Source organism: Triturus cristatus, chromosome 10 (assembly GCF_964204655.1).
Source record: "Triturus cristatus chromosome 10, aTriCri1.1, whole genome shotgun sequence".
NCBI lineage: Eukaryota > Metazoa > Chordata > Amphibia > Caudata > Salamandridae > Triturus > Triturus cristatus.
In genome coordinates, this window is record NC_140593.1 from 785,455,312 (window position 1) to 785,470,842 (window position 15,531).

The window sequence follows — 15,531 nt, forward strand, 5'->3', positions numbered from 1 at the left end:
GTGTTGGATAGCGGAGGGGTAAACATTACTATTCCCACTCCAGTGAGTGCAACAGTAGGGAAAGTGTTTGATTGAGGAGGGGTAACAAATAATATTCTGACAGCAGTCAGTTCAAAATTAAAACAAACAAAATATTGACAACAATAAATATTTAAAAAACCAAATGTGATTAAAAATATATAAATGTGTTAAAAATTAAAATATATTTAATATTAAAAATGTTTAAAAAATACATAATGTTAAATACATGTGACAAATACCTACAAATTTTATATTAAATAAAAAATAGTTTAAAAAAAAATATTTTTAATTAGAAATTATTCAGAACAAAAACATTAATTATTATATAATTTTAATATTTTTATTTCCTACCCTATAACACCACACAATTTACAACCCACGTCAAATTTAAAAAAAATGTACTTCCTTAATTAATTACCAATTAAAGAAATGTTATTAATTAGAAAACAAATTAAAACTCATGAAATTTAGTTAACTTCCCACACTTTACCCCTATAATCCCCACAACCCACAGCTAAAATTAGACTGCAAACAAATGTATTACACAATTAAAACATATTTTCAATTAATAAAACTAATAGTATTTAACAACTAATTATAAAGGAAAATGTATTTACTCCCCACACTGTACTCCTCGGAAAGAGGACATAAAAAAATAAACAAATACCCTAATTAAATATTAATTAATTAATATTAATGATCAACTAATTATTAATTAGTTAAACATAAATTACTTCCCACCCTTTACCCCTATAAACCCTACAACCCACACCTAAAATTGATTACACAATTTCCATATTTAGTTTTCAATTAATTAATTAATATTAATGATCAACTAATTATTCATTAATTAAACATAAATTACTTCCCACTCTTTACCCCTATAAACCCCACAACCCACACCTAAAATTTGTTACACAATTTCAATAATTAATTTTCAATCCATTAAATATTATAAATTAACAAATAATTATTAATTAATCAAAAATAACTTTCCACCCTTTACCCCAATAAACCCCACAACCCGCACCTAAACAAATAACACAATTACCATCATTCTTTACCAATTAATTAATTAACATTAATTACCAACTAATTATTAATCAATTACAAAGAAATTACTTCCCACCCTTTACCCCTATAAACCCCACAACCCGCACCTAAAACAATTACATAATTACCATAATAAATTACCTATTAATTAATTAATATTAATTAACAACCAATTAATAATTAACTACAAATAAATTACTTCCCACAATTAACACTATAAAAACTAAATAAATATGAATGAATAAAAAATAATCATTAATTTATTATAATTAAATTACTTCACACCGTATTCCCATATAAACCCACAACCCGCCATGGAACTAAAAAACGCAAAATTTACTTAAAATAAAATTGATAACTACTAAAAATTTAACACATATATTAAAAAACATAAACAATATTTATACAAAAAAACATACATCACATACATCTAAAATATAAACTAAACTAAAATACATAACACTAAATAAAAAAATTGATATTTTAAACAACTATGGGGTCTATTAGGATGGCGGGCGGATGGCTGCTGCTGGGCCGGTGGTGGCAATCGCCGGACCCGCGGCGGACATCCGCCCACGATCGCAACCCTGAAAACGCCGGTCCCATTAGCATGGCGGTGACTACTGAAATGGTGAGAATTTCCGCCTGCCACTTTTCTGCCGGTACCAGTCCACACGCATGCCTAGCAGGTGGAACTGGACCGCTACAATGATGTCAGTGCAGGGCCAGGCTCCGCCGGCATGATTATGATGCTGGCGGTAGCCAGCCTTTCCGCGGAGGTGGAACCACCATGGAAAGGCATGCGGAGAATGTCTCTGGGGGCCCATTGCAGGCCCCCAATGTGTATTGAAAGTGTGGGTGCACCGGGGGGTCCCCCTACATGTCCCTGTACCAGGTGGCAGGCACTGTGCAGTGCCTGCCATGCAGTGCAGTGACATGCATGATATGCTCCAATTCACACCGCGGCGGTGCTGTTAGCAGCAGCAACCGCCGCAATGTTAATCGCCAGAATCCAACCGCTGCGGTCGGATTTCAACTGCGGAGCATCCTAATTGGACCGGCGGGTATGCCGTGGCCCTTGCAGGTGGTCTTTTTCGCTGCCATGGTGGTCGGGGAGATTTTCCGACCCCCATCTTAATAGGCCCCCTATGTTTTTGCAAACGATATTAATAACTTCTATATTTGTTTAAACTATATTTCTTACCTTAAATTCAATATTCTTGACCACGATATTCTTGCTGTTGATATTTCTGTGTGAATATGTTTTCAACTCGATATTTGTATAAGTCAAAATTTCCAACTCGATATTCTGTCTGAATACCTGCTAGTCCAATAGCATAAGCAAAAAAAACTAAAAGAATAGGAAAATTTGAAATGGTTTCACAAAGAAGGTTCAGTGCATCTGCTACTGACCGTAGCATTCTTGCAAAGCGGTCCATAAGTAAAGGATAGTTCTAGAAAGCATCAAAAATCGATCAGCATAGCATCTAATCCTTCAGAAAAACCAGAATGGAGGTGCTCATTCAGGGGACAAAAATCTATTGCGTTGCATCTGTCAAGAAGCAAAAATAAATGGCGTTGCCTCTCCTTTGGGGTTTCTTCTTTTATACAGTTTCTAACAATTCCTGGTGATGTAGCCTCATACCACTATTGAAAGACCATCACATGTCCATGTCCTCATAGAGTCAACTAAACCACTTGCAACGTTTGGAAAAGTTCTCATGCTAGTTAAGAGAAACCAGAATTTTAGAGTCCACATATGCCTGGAATTGAAAGAAAAGTAAAACATGTGTAATCCTATGGTAATATGCTCTCATTTTAGCTTTTGGAGCATCTTCCATAACCTCTATGGGAAAATCATGAGAAAACAGTTTTCTCTCAAACATGATGAAATCCCAGCAGAAGGCTTTTTCACTGGGTAAAGTGGGTAACATCACTTTAGAACACACCACAATTCCTAAAATTAGAATTGTACCATCAACAAATGATTTATATTGTAACTAAAATCTGTTATCGCCCTTTTATACATTCTCCTTTTTGTGACCTTCAAAAGCTGCCATTCACTACAATGCATTTCAATGAGATGCTATCATGTTTATTGGTCCCAAGATGGCTGCCAACACTTCCTGGTTGAAGTGCTGACAGCCAATCAGATCTCACCATTAGATCTGTGCTTAGGCTCTGCCCAGATATACAAATTTGAATTTCTCGAAAACTACTGAGCAGATTTTCACCAATTAACAAACAGCGTGCTTTCTGGACCAAGAGCTACCTTTCTGTCAAATTTGGTGTAATTCCATTAAGCGGTTCAGGCTGTAGTCGGGTCTAAAATGCCTATGGAAATTAACATGGGGAACACACTTTTTTTTAACCCACCCCTTTTTCTAGTCCTCCCCTTGACTGATCACCCCAAAACTTTCCATGTACAACTAGAATCACCGGCACACTACTTTTGGAATTTTTTTTAACATCACCAAAGATATAGGCAAATGAAAAAACATTTTTCCTATGGAAACATTGTCCTAATTGTAACTACCAACTGCCAGTAGGTAACATATATATGTCTATCAAACACCTGAGTTCGCTTGTTCCCCCACCTCTCGTGATGGCGAGCCCGCAGTGCGGTAGCGAACCCCAAACTATTCCAATACTCCCCTCCTCAGATATGTGAGTTGCATAAAAGAAGGGATGGACCGCGGCTCAATTCCCTCCAGCATGTTTTGTTTATTACAAGCAGCAAAAATGTCCGACGCATTTCAGAACTCATAGCTCCTTGGTCATGGGCCAGTTATGTTTGCACGTGCCATACGTAAATACTTGTGATTTCCACCACCAAAATAAGAGTAGAACTACATGGATGTCTTTTAAAGTTACCTATTGTGGACATCTTATAGCATTGAAATGCATCCCCATTAACGTGGGTTATGTTCCCTGGGCACTGGTCAATAATCCTTGTGTGAGGCTCTTAAATGTTCAATGAAAACAATACTCCAAAAAGTTTCAAATCAATGTTAAATTTTATTATTCATTCACTAAGTGATGGCTCTGTGGGGAAAATTAAACTTCATTTCCCATAATGCATCAATTGTAAATCACAAATGATATAACTTCATATATCCCTATGCATTTCGGCCGTCGTGGCCTTCATCTGGGGATAATCTAGAGAAGTAAAAGGCGCAATTCAGTATACAAGAACCACGGGGTCGTCATAATAATTTGCACGTGAACAGTGAGTGATGAAATGTTACAAATAAACGTGCGTGATTTAAAGAAACATATACGCCGCATGGATTCTAATAGAAATTAGATGATACATGTGAGATGGTATATCATTAAATTAATTACACGGATGCCCCGTGTTATCAGCTCTTCAAAGGTGAAGTGAGCAAAATAAATTCTCAAGTGAACACAATGAAAATAAAATAAATTCATGCAAGTTCGTAAGTAAATCCAATAAATCAGTGTCCCGAGATTGCTTACTTGTGAAGGTAAATATGCGTGAAAAAGGTAATGGTGCATGTGATGCGGTCAAGTTCTCGAATGAACACGATGAAAATAAAATAAAATAAATCCATGCAAGTCTGTGAGTGAGTACGATAAGTTGGTGTCATCGAAACTACTTACTTGTGAAGTTAAATGCGGGTGAAAAAGGTCATGGCTCATGCAGCGCGGTCGATCAATGATTGAGAACTGCTCCGTGCTTAGGTTTAAAAACCATTAAACAGAAGTGCATGGAAATAAAGATAGGACTGAAAGAAAGTTAAGTTAAGAAACAGTAACAACAGACTAGTGTTGTATAGCGGTGAAGTTCGTGGAGAACCCAGTGAAAAGAGGGCGGCCATGGCCTCCCTATGGTATTAAGTGACAACGTTACATAACGTGTAAATTTTGAGCTGAAATGACATGTAGTAATCATAAATAGTGCGAGAAAATAAAATAGTGGAACAAAGAAAGGGTGTAGAAAGAAGAAGAAGTCAGGAAAAATTAGAGGGATAGTAATGAGATTACAGTAATTTGAGATAAAATAATGAAGATGTTATAAATCCAATAAGAGACAAATCATAGATAAGATTGAAACTCCATGCGTTCATTCAACCCATGAGGTTTCATAGAGTTCAGGAGACGAATCCAATGATTTTAACAATGTAATAAATAATTGTGATTATCTCTTCCGTCGCATTTGACGATGGTTTCCAACACACAATATTTAAGTTGACTGATGTTATGTCCTGCTTCTATAAAATGGCTAGCTACTGTCGATTTCATGTATTTCGTTCTGATGTGCTTTAATTTTCCTTTATGTGTGTTTTGATCTTTCTTTCGGTTTGCCCTACATAGGTTTTTCCACAGGGGCATTTTAGAAGGTACACCAGATTCGATGTATCGTATGTAGCTGTCACTTTTAGTTCGATTTCATATCCCTTCATGGGATGTGTTATGTAGGAGCCGGTTATGATGTTATGACTATTGTTGCAGTTCCAGCACTCTATAGCTCCTTTATGAGGGGTTCACAACTACTTATATACTTTAGTTGGCTTTTCCCTTCTCTTAAATACATTTCTACAGGCCAAACCACCACATTCCCTCCTTTGTCCAAATACTTTCTTACTATTGATTTGTTATCTTTTAAATATTTGATGGCATTCAAGTGTTGTGCATCTAATTTGCCTCAAATAAACTTTCTATTTTTATCAACTTTCTTAAATTCATTGATGACACCTTTTTCGAACACATCTATGACTACATTGGTAATTTGTGATAAAAAATCTATTTTGGTTTAAAAACACTCACACTTGCTTGATCTACATCAGTTTGTTCATTGATCAAATTCAAAACTGGATTATCCACCCAATTTTCATTGCCTTTGAGTTCACCCATTTTGTATAAAATGACTATATCCTCTATAGCTAGATTGAATGGTGTATCTTTCTAAGACTGTAACATAGATGTTTTGTTAGCATGCCATCTTTTCAATTTTAATTTGCAGGAAAAATGACACAAATCAATCCTACTATTGGTATAATTGAATGTAGCTGTTGGGCAAAAGGATAAACCCAAAGATAAAACTTCAATTTGAGATTTATAGAGTACTAAATTCAATAGGTTTACTACAGTTAACATATCCATTACTTGGATGCGATCTGGCCTCTTGTTTGCATCCCCATGTAGCCATCTAAATTACCTTGTTTCTTTGCAACTCTCTTGCTGCCTCCTCTCCCACCTTGTCCTCAACCTCTGTATCCCTGGGCCCCTTGGTTGCCTAATATTGACAATCTTCCTTTTGTCAATAGGTCAAATTCTCTTACGTTTTTTGATTTTACTCCAACTGTCTCAGATTGTACAGACACATCACTTTCACTGGCATCACTTTCTATTTGGTCTGCTTGTCCTACATTGGCAGTCAATACCTCCTTTTGTCCTGAAGTGCTCGTTGTACCTATATGTAAGTTATTAGCACAATAATTTTTAAAATGTTAGTTTGCAGTTTTTAGACATGAGGTATAGTAGATCGGGGCTGATCTTGTATTGTTTTTATTATTGTAGGTAAGGTGGAGACCACCTGATAAAGGAAGAAATACAAGAGAGCTTCAATATATCCTGGTTGGTTCAGGACAACAGGGAGATCATTACAACATTTGTTTTTTTGATTTGTATTTGTTTAAGTTCACAGTTGACTGAAGGAAGGGCCCACTCGGGCGGAACTGTGCTATACCAATTAGGAATAGGCGAGATAAGGTCACGATACAAGTATTGGACTCAATTCTTTAAGGAATGTCTTAGCCCACTGCACCAGAATTGTAATGCATCTGATTGTGTATATTATGAGGCAAATGCTGTTAACTGTGAATGTATGACACTCTGTGAACTCAAACAATAACCGTCACCACAAAGAGATGATGTATGAATGTTGACTCAACCCTTAGCATTGTCAAAAATATGATTATATATTTAACATCAAACTTGAATTTGATTGTGGAAGTGGAAGAGGTGTGGCGCCACGGCCAGGGCGACTGACTCCGGAATCTGGGGATCACGGTTCGATCCCCGGCGCCGGCAGCAGATTAGCCCAGCACCTGTGACTCTGGGCAATAGCTTGCTTAATCTTCCCGATGGCCCCAAGCGCCTAGAGACCCTTGCGGGTGATTGTTCGTGCTTTACAAATGTGGATTATTATTGTGACAACTTTGTTAAATAAGCTTAACTAAATATGTGCAGTAACAAGGTTATCAGTTTAAAACATGCATGACAATGTCTATAAGATGGCCGCAATAGGTAACTTTAAAGGGCATCCATGTAGTTCTACTTTTATTTTGGTGGTGGAAATCACAAGTATTTACGTATGGCATGTGCAAACATAACTGGCCCATGACCAAGGAGCGGTGAGTTCTGAAACGCGTCAGACATTTTTGCTGCTTGTAATAAACAAAACACGCTGGAAGGAATTGAGCTGCCGTCCATCTCTTCTTTCATGCAACTCTCAATATCTGATGAAGGGAGTATTGGTATCTATCTATCTATCGATCTATATCACTCAAAAAAACAACAGTTACAAGGACATTATAGTTTGGCTCAGATTTCACTCATACAAATCCAGTGAAATTCAGCAGTTATAGTTACACTTAGGTCACCACAATGCCCTGCTTATGACCTCACATATTACATCCCCCATGACATGGTCAGTGACATCACTGATGACATCTCAAATGACATCACTCATGACATCACTGATGACATCATCCCATGAGTGTAAGAGTTTCATAACAGTTTCTGAGACTTAAAGATATATACTGAGCTAGAGCATAAGTTAAATTAATATTCTTTCTGTACTAGTAATTAGTCATACTATTTCTAACATATCTCATCTGAGTGGCTGTGTGACTGTCTGTATTAGTGTGTGAGTGTATGTCTATGTTTGTGTATGGGTGTTTGAGTGGGCATGTGAGTGGTTGTATTGATGTGTTAGTGGGTATGTGAGTAGCTGTATGGGTGAGTGAGTGGCTGTATTGGAGAGTGAGTGGGTGTGTGAGTGGCTGCATAGATGTGGGAGTGGCTGTATCGGTGACTGAGTAACTTTGAGAGTGGCTGTATGGGTGAGGGAGTGGGTGTGTGAGTGGCTGTATGGATGAGTGGGTAGCTGTTTGAGTATGTGTATTGATAGTTGAGTGGGTGTGAGTGGCTGTGCTGGAGAGTGAATGCCTGTGTGAGTGGCTGTCAGGGTGAGTGAGTGGGTGTATGAGTGGTTGTATGGATGTGTGAATGAGTATATAAGTGGTTCCATGGGTATGTGAGTGGTTGTATGGGTGAGTGAGTGGCTGAATGGGTAAGTGAGTGGGGGTGTGAGTAGCTGCTTTGGTGAGTGAGTGGCCGTGTGAGTGGCTGTATGGGTAAGTGTGTGAGTGTATGAGTATGCGTATGGGTGAGTGAGTAGCTGTATGAGTTTCTGTATGGGTGATTGAGTGGGTGTGTGAGTAGTTTTATGGATGAGTGGGTAGCTGTTTGAGTAAGTGTATAGATAAGGGAGTGGGTGTGAGTGGCTGTATTGGAGAGTGAATGCCTGTGTGAGTGGCTGTTAGGGTGTGTGAGTGGTTGTATGGATGTGTGAATGAGTATGTAAGTGGTTCTGTGTGTGAGTGGTTGTATGGGTGAGTGAGTAGCTATGTCAGTGGCTGTATGGGTGAGTGTGTGGGTGTATGAGTATGTGTATGTGTGATTGAGTGGCTGTATGAGTTTCTGTATGTGTGATTGAGTGGCTGTATGAGTTTCTGTACGGGTGATTGAGTGGGTGTGTGAGTGGCTGTAAGGGAGTATGAATGGGTGTGTAAGTGTCTGTATCACTGGATGTGTAAATTGCTGTACTGGTGAGTGAGTGGATTCATGAGTGGCTATATCAGTGAGTTAGTGGATGTGTGAGTAGCAGTATGAGGGAGTGGATGTGTGAGTGGCTCTATGGATGAGTGATTGGTTGTGTGAGTACTGGTATAGGTCTGTGAATGAGTATTTGAGGGTTTGTATGGGAGTAGGAGTGAGTGTAAGAGAGGTTCTATGGGGGTGTGAGTGGCTGTGTAAGTGGTTCTGCAGCTGATTTAATCAGTGATGTCATTTGAGATGACATCAGTGATGTCACTGACCGTGTCTTGAGCCATGTAATATGTGAGGTCATAAGCAGTGCATGCAGGGGCATAAGTTATAGTTAGCTCAGATAACTATAACTGACGAATTTCTATGGCTTTGTCTGAGTGAAATCTGAGCCTAACTATAACGTCCTTGTAACCTTTGGTTCTTTCAGTGAACTCAATGGGGGATGGGAGCTGTGTGGCCTCCCTGGGCTAATTTCAGCTCTGGGTACTACATCCCCGGGGCTTGGCCTTAACTCAATGGGGAGAGGAGCCACATGGCCCAACTACCCGGGCCAATTTTGACACCTGGGACCACATCCCTGAGGCCAAGCCTTGTCTCCTGGGTGCCCCCAGGGCACCCAGTGTGCAGATTGGGGACTGCTGGGAGCCTCATGGCCCGTGCTCCCAGCTGGCTCCCAGACTCCTGCAGAAGCTGGTATTGCTGTCACAGGCAGGGAGCTGCTAACATGAGGTCCCTGTCTGTGAGAGCAATTGTTTTGGCTGTTTCCCTGCAAGCTTGACAGCGGGCAGGGAAACAGATGAAAACTCTGGTTCAGGAAGTGGGAGCGGTTTCACAGCTCTTGCTTGCTGAGAACGGAGTTCGTGTTTGCTCTGACTTGAAGGGACCTGTCAAAGCTCCCACCAAGTCAGAGCTAACAGCAATGTCCCAGGGGTCGGCAACATTTTAAATGTTTTAAGCCTCTTGGATGTGGTGGTCCAGAGGGCCCGGAGGTCCATATGGCCCCCCACAATTTTTAAAATTAAACCCTTGGGGAGGTGATGGTCCCTGGGGACCCGAGAAAGTTTGTGCGCCCCCTTAATATAAAGATAAGCCCCAGATAGGTGATGGTCCCTGGGGCATAAAAATGCACCTGAAAGGGGCACGTGTGGCCCCCTCATTCAATTTAAAAAAGGAGACATGCCCCCGACCTGGCCCACCCAGGGGCTTTTTTAAAAACAAGCACGGGAGATTGCGCTTGTTTTTTTCCCAAATTTTACCACCAATTCTCGGATTCACATGCCATTTTGTGGCAACATAGAAAAAATAAATATTTTTAACCCCAGCGTCGTCCCTGTGGGACCCCAACACCACATCTAGGGTTTCAGGGTATTCCTACCCTTCCCCCTTTTTGATATTTTTTATGTATTTTGTTGGACTCAGCTGAAGCGGAGTCTCAAGGTGGCTGCCAACACTTCCTGGTTGAAGTGTTGGTTCCCAATCAGATTACAGCACGGGGACAGTCGGATCCCTGGAGGTTCTGCGACCCTGGATACACAAATTTGGATTTCAGTTAATATCTCTAAAACTACTGAACAAATTTACACCTAATCATAAAAAGGCCCTTCTCTGGACTAAGAGCTACCTTTCTTCCATATTTGGTGTAATTCCATTCAGTGATTTGGCCTGTAGTTGTGTTCAAAAACCCTATGGGAATTAACATGGGGAACACGCATTTTGGGACCCCCACTTTTTCTTGGCTCCACTTGATGAATCATTCTGAAACTTTCAAGACAGCAGCTAAAGTGATTGGCAAATTAGTTTTAAAAAATTTGTGAAGATTTGTCAAACGGTGCCAAAGTTATTAGCAAAACAAAAAATGCTTTCCTATGAAAAGTAGGTCCTAACTATAACTATCTACTGGCAGCCAACATATATATTCACTGAAAAACCAAAGGTTACAGTGATGTTATAGTTAGAAAATAGAATTTAAAAAACCTTCGAAATTCACCAAAAAAGCAAAGTTTTTAGGGACGTTATAGATAGGAAATAAACCCAAAAACACTTTAGAAATTGTCTGAAAAAAATCAAAGGTTACAGGGACTTTATAGTTAGGTTCAGATTTCACTCATACAAAACCATAGAAATTCAGCAGTTATAGTTACGTAAGCTAACTATAACTTACGCCCCTGCAATGCACTGCTTATGACCTCACATATTACATCACTCATGACATGGTCAGTGTGAGCGTCAATGCGTGCTTGGGTGTTTAATTGAATGCATTAGTGTTTGGCTGTGTTTGTCATTGTCTGCATTGCTGTACATATGGGTGTGTCAGTGTCTGCATTGGTATGTTCCTGGGTGTATCAGTGTATGCATCACTGTGTGCCTAAGTGTGTTATTAGATGCATTAGTGTTTGACTGAGTGTATCAGTGCATGCATCTGTGTATGCCTGGGTGTATTAATGGATGCATTACGGTTTGGCTGGGTGTGTCAGTCAGGCCTGGGCGTAGTTCACGGAGTTTTGCTATGTGGAACTCCGTGAAGTGAAAAAACTCAGCGGAGTTCCGCAAGCGGTGTAGTGCAGTGCAAATTGCCATTTGCGCTGGTTGGCCTGATGCTCGGGTAGCAATTCTACTCGAGCGGCAGCTCGCACTCGCCAACTTACCGTTCGTGAGCGCGAGCCAGAAAAAAAAAGCAGCACTACGCGGAGTGGCATTTTCTGCACACAGATTGCAGAAAACTCTGCAAACTGTGCGAACCGAGCCAAGTGTACTGCCCAGGCCTAGTGTCAGTGTCTGTTTTGGTGAATGCCTGGGTGTGTCAGTGTCTGCATTGGTGTATGCCTGGGTTTGTCAGTGTATGCATCAGTGTGTACCTGGGTGTCTTATTGGATGTTAATGTTTGTATCAGTGTGTGGTTGGGTGTGTAACTGGCTGTATCAGTATGTATAAGGATGTTTGAAAGGCTGTATCAGTGTGTGGCTGAACGTCTAGGTGGCTGTATCGATATGTGACTGGGTGTGCCATTGGCTGTATGAGTGTGTGCCTGGGTGTGTTGCTTTCTGTATCGGGTGTGGCAGGGTGTGGCAGTAGTTGTATCAGTGTGTGTCTGGGTATGTCAGTGGCTGTATGTCCCTGGGTATGTCATAGGTTGTATCAGTGTTGGCCTGGGTCTGTGAGTGGCTGTATCAGTAAGTGCCTGGATGTATAAGTGGCTGTATTGGTCTGTGCATGGATGTGTCAGTCTCTTTGTAGTTTTATCAGTGAATGTCTAGTTGTCTGAGTAGCTGTATTGGTGTATGTGTGTAGGTGTGTGAGTGGGTGTATCAGTGTATAACTGGGTATATGAGTCGCTGTATTGGTGTGTGGCATGGTGTGTGAGTGACTATGAGTGTGTGGCTGGGTGTGTGAATGGCTGTATGGGTGAATGAGTCTATGTAAGTAGCTTTTACATGTGTAAATGGGTGTAGGACTGGCTGTACGGGGATTTGACTTGGTGTATTAGTGAATGTGTGAGTGTGTCAGTACCTGTGTGAATTACTCTATAGGTGTGTGAGTTCATGTATGTATGCATGAATACTTGTATGGGTGTGTTTGTGACCCATGAGTTAAATTAGTAACATACAGTTTTAGAACTTTACAAATACATTTTATTAACACTTTACAAAACAATTTAAACCAAACAATTAACAAATAAACATAACATAACTTATTTAACTATTTACAAATACACTTTTGTGCACTAGTACTTCAGGGAGCACAAAGCAACGTGATGTTTAGAAGCATCTTACAATACCATCAAGAGAATAGAAGGTTACAGATAAATATCTGTAGTGTAACGTTTGCAGCTAGCAGCTATCCAGTGGCACTACAATGAATGATTACATGGGACAACTTCCATGTGAAAGCACTTTAAAACAATTCCAGAAAGGGGCATCAACTAAAAGACGTTGGACAAACATGGGGGCATATTATCAAGCCAGGCGATAAAATTATCGCCGCTTTAGCGGCAGAAAACTGCCACTAAAACGGCGATAATGGGCTTGATAATATGCGGAATGGAATTTCAGTTGAAGCCCATGTTAAATGTGAAGGACGTCTAACATGGGCTTCAATTGGAATTCCATAGAGCATATTATCAAGCCCATTATCGCCGTTTTAGCGGCAGTTTTCTGCCTCTAAAGCGGCGATAATTTTATCGCCTGGCTTGATAATAAGCCCCTAAGTGTAGCAGGACAGTTCACCTGCATAGCACCCTTATGAGAACCACCATCAACTGTAAGCATTGAAATCCACCTGCCTTGAAAAATGTAAGTGAGATGCTTAGTCATTGTGCAAAATGCCATATGCTTGTCACCATACAAATATCTACTGTGGGTGCATTTTCACCTTTTTTTTACTGTTCTCAATTTCTATACTTTTACACCAAAACTGATGTACAGTTGAAAGAATCATCAATGAACAGTGGGGAAAAACAATCATGAAGATAGTAGGAGAAAACAAAACTGCATACTATGCGTATGTATGTAATTACAGGATGGAGAAATTTAGGAAGACCAACCTGGTTTCAAACTCTGAGCTGTGCAGAATATCCATGGGATGACTTACATGCCTTTGTGAGAGAAACAAACTATAACATGAAAGGCATAGAATTCAAGACAGCAAGAGAACTTTGCTCTTCGGATCCAGCTAATGTTTGCATGTACTTTAAGCACAGATTTCAAACTATGCTGTCCTTCATCTGCTAACAAAACAAATCCACCTCTTAGAGAAATACTGATTTATTTATTTTCACGAAAAGAGTAGCATACCAGAGATGCTCCTCATATTCATTTGCTGGTCTGAGTAAAAAAATGCCCCTACATTTGGAACAGGCACAGACGAGTCTGTACTTTCTTTCATAGAACTGTATATTACATGTAGCATTCCAAAAGACACTGAGGAATAAAGCCTAAAGCAGCATGTACTGTGTTTCTAATCACATAGAAGTGGGAAGTACTGTCAGCAGAAATATTTTACAAAAATTAGCTCTCCATTGAATGTTCATGTTTTTCACAGTCTGAAGCCAGTTTCTTCTTCCCAGTTCTCTTTGAAAAAAATAGAAAGGTATAAAACTGTTTGATAAACTTTCTTAAAAAACAACAGCACTTTCTACAGACATTTCAAAAGTACCCCACTAAATCCTCACAAGACTCCTGACACAGTTTCTGACTTCCCCTGAATTTCAACCTGCACTCTTGTGGGGTGAATTCATACTTACTAACAAGGGCCTCCTTCATGGTGGGATACCACAACCTGTTTCCCTTCCCTAGATCAGTAGGGCATCCCTCCCAGCACCAGGAATATGACTCAGAAGGCCAGCTTTCCAATCCTCCTCAGAGATCCGCTGTACCTCTAGAGCTAAGTCGTATGCCTGAAACCACCTGTCTATATCACCCCCTCCTCAAAGTCAGGCACCAGGTTTCTAGGTATATAGACCCTTTCTTTTGCACTGAACACAGTAGTTGTGCTCCCACCATTTTTGCTGGACTCTAACAGCTATTTGGCCTTGAAGTCCAGCTCCTTGACCCTCAGTTCATGAGCCAGGAAGACCCATTTCTCCTCGAAGGCTCTCTTAGTCTGAGCTTTTCTCTCCTCTGCAGCCAGCTCAGCCAGCTGCAGTCTCAGATCCCTCTCAGCCTGTCTGTCCTTTACGTCCTAAGAGGACCGGGTTTGGGTGGAGACACTATTTCCTGCTTTGAATCCAGTATGAAACTTTCTCTCTGGGGGATCAATTTTCTCACTTGGAGCCTTTGCCCAGTCAGTTCTTTGCTTCTCTCCCTCCTTCTCTGAGCCCCAAACATTTGGGGTCCTGATTCTGAGGTCAACTGCAATCAGGATTCGCCCTTCTCAAGAGGGCTGAAGTTTTCCTCTTCAAACTCTTCCTCTGGTGCAGATTGCATTTTGTGGATGTACTCCAAGGCTCTAAGAGTGAACTGGTACTCAAATGTGGACGTATAGGTGAGTAAATGGGTGTGTAAATGGTTTTATGGGTGTGCGACTGAATGTTGCAGTCACTGTCTGGCTATATGAGTGGTGGGTACATAAGTGCATTTGTGAGAGTGTAACTGGGTGTGTAAATGCCTGCCTGACTGTGTGAGTGTGTGCAAATTACATACCATTAAATTACATATTATAAGCAAACACCCACATCTAATTTCAAACACATTCATTCATACTGGCTTGATAAAATGACCATACTTTAAATATACCAATTACTCTTTCCCCTTTCCTGCTCACTGTATTTTTAGTTAATGTTATCATTTAAGCTCCCTCCTATTTTCACTTCTAGAAGCTACACATTTTCTTTCAGCTTATATACACTCACAATTTGTTTTCATCTAAATATACTTTTATGTTATACAACCTAATTAACATCCTTGTATAAGCTCTTTGCTTTGCTGTTCTCGCAGTTTTATTTCTATGTCTGTTCACATCTGTTTTCAATCCAAATCTCCAATGACAACTCTGGCAATCCACCTCCACTCTCAGTAGAACAGCAGCTAAAATGGCTACTTTCACCATGTGCTCTTACTTATACTGCTATAGTTAACAAATCTCAAGCTTCCTTTCATCTTT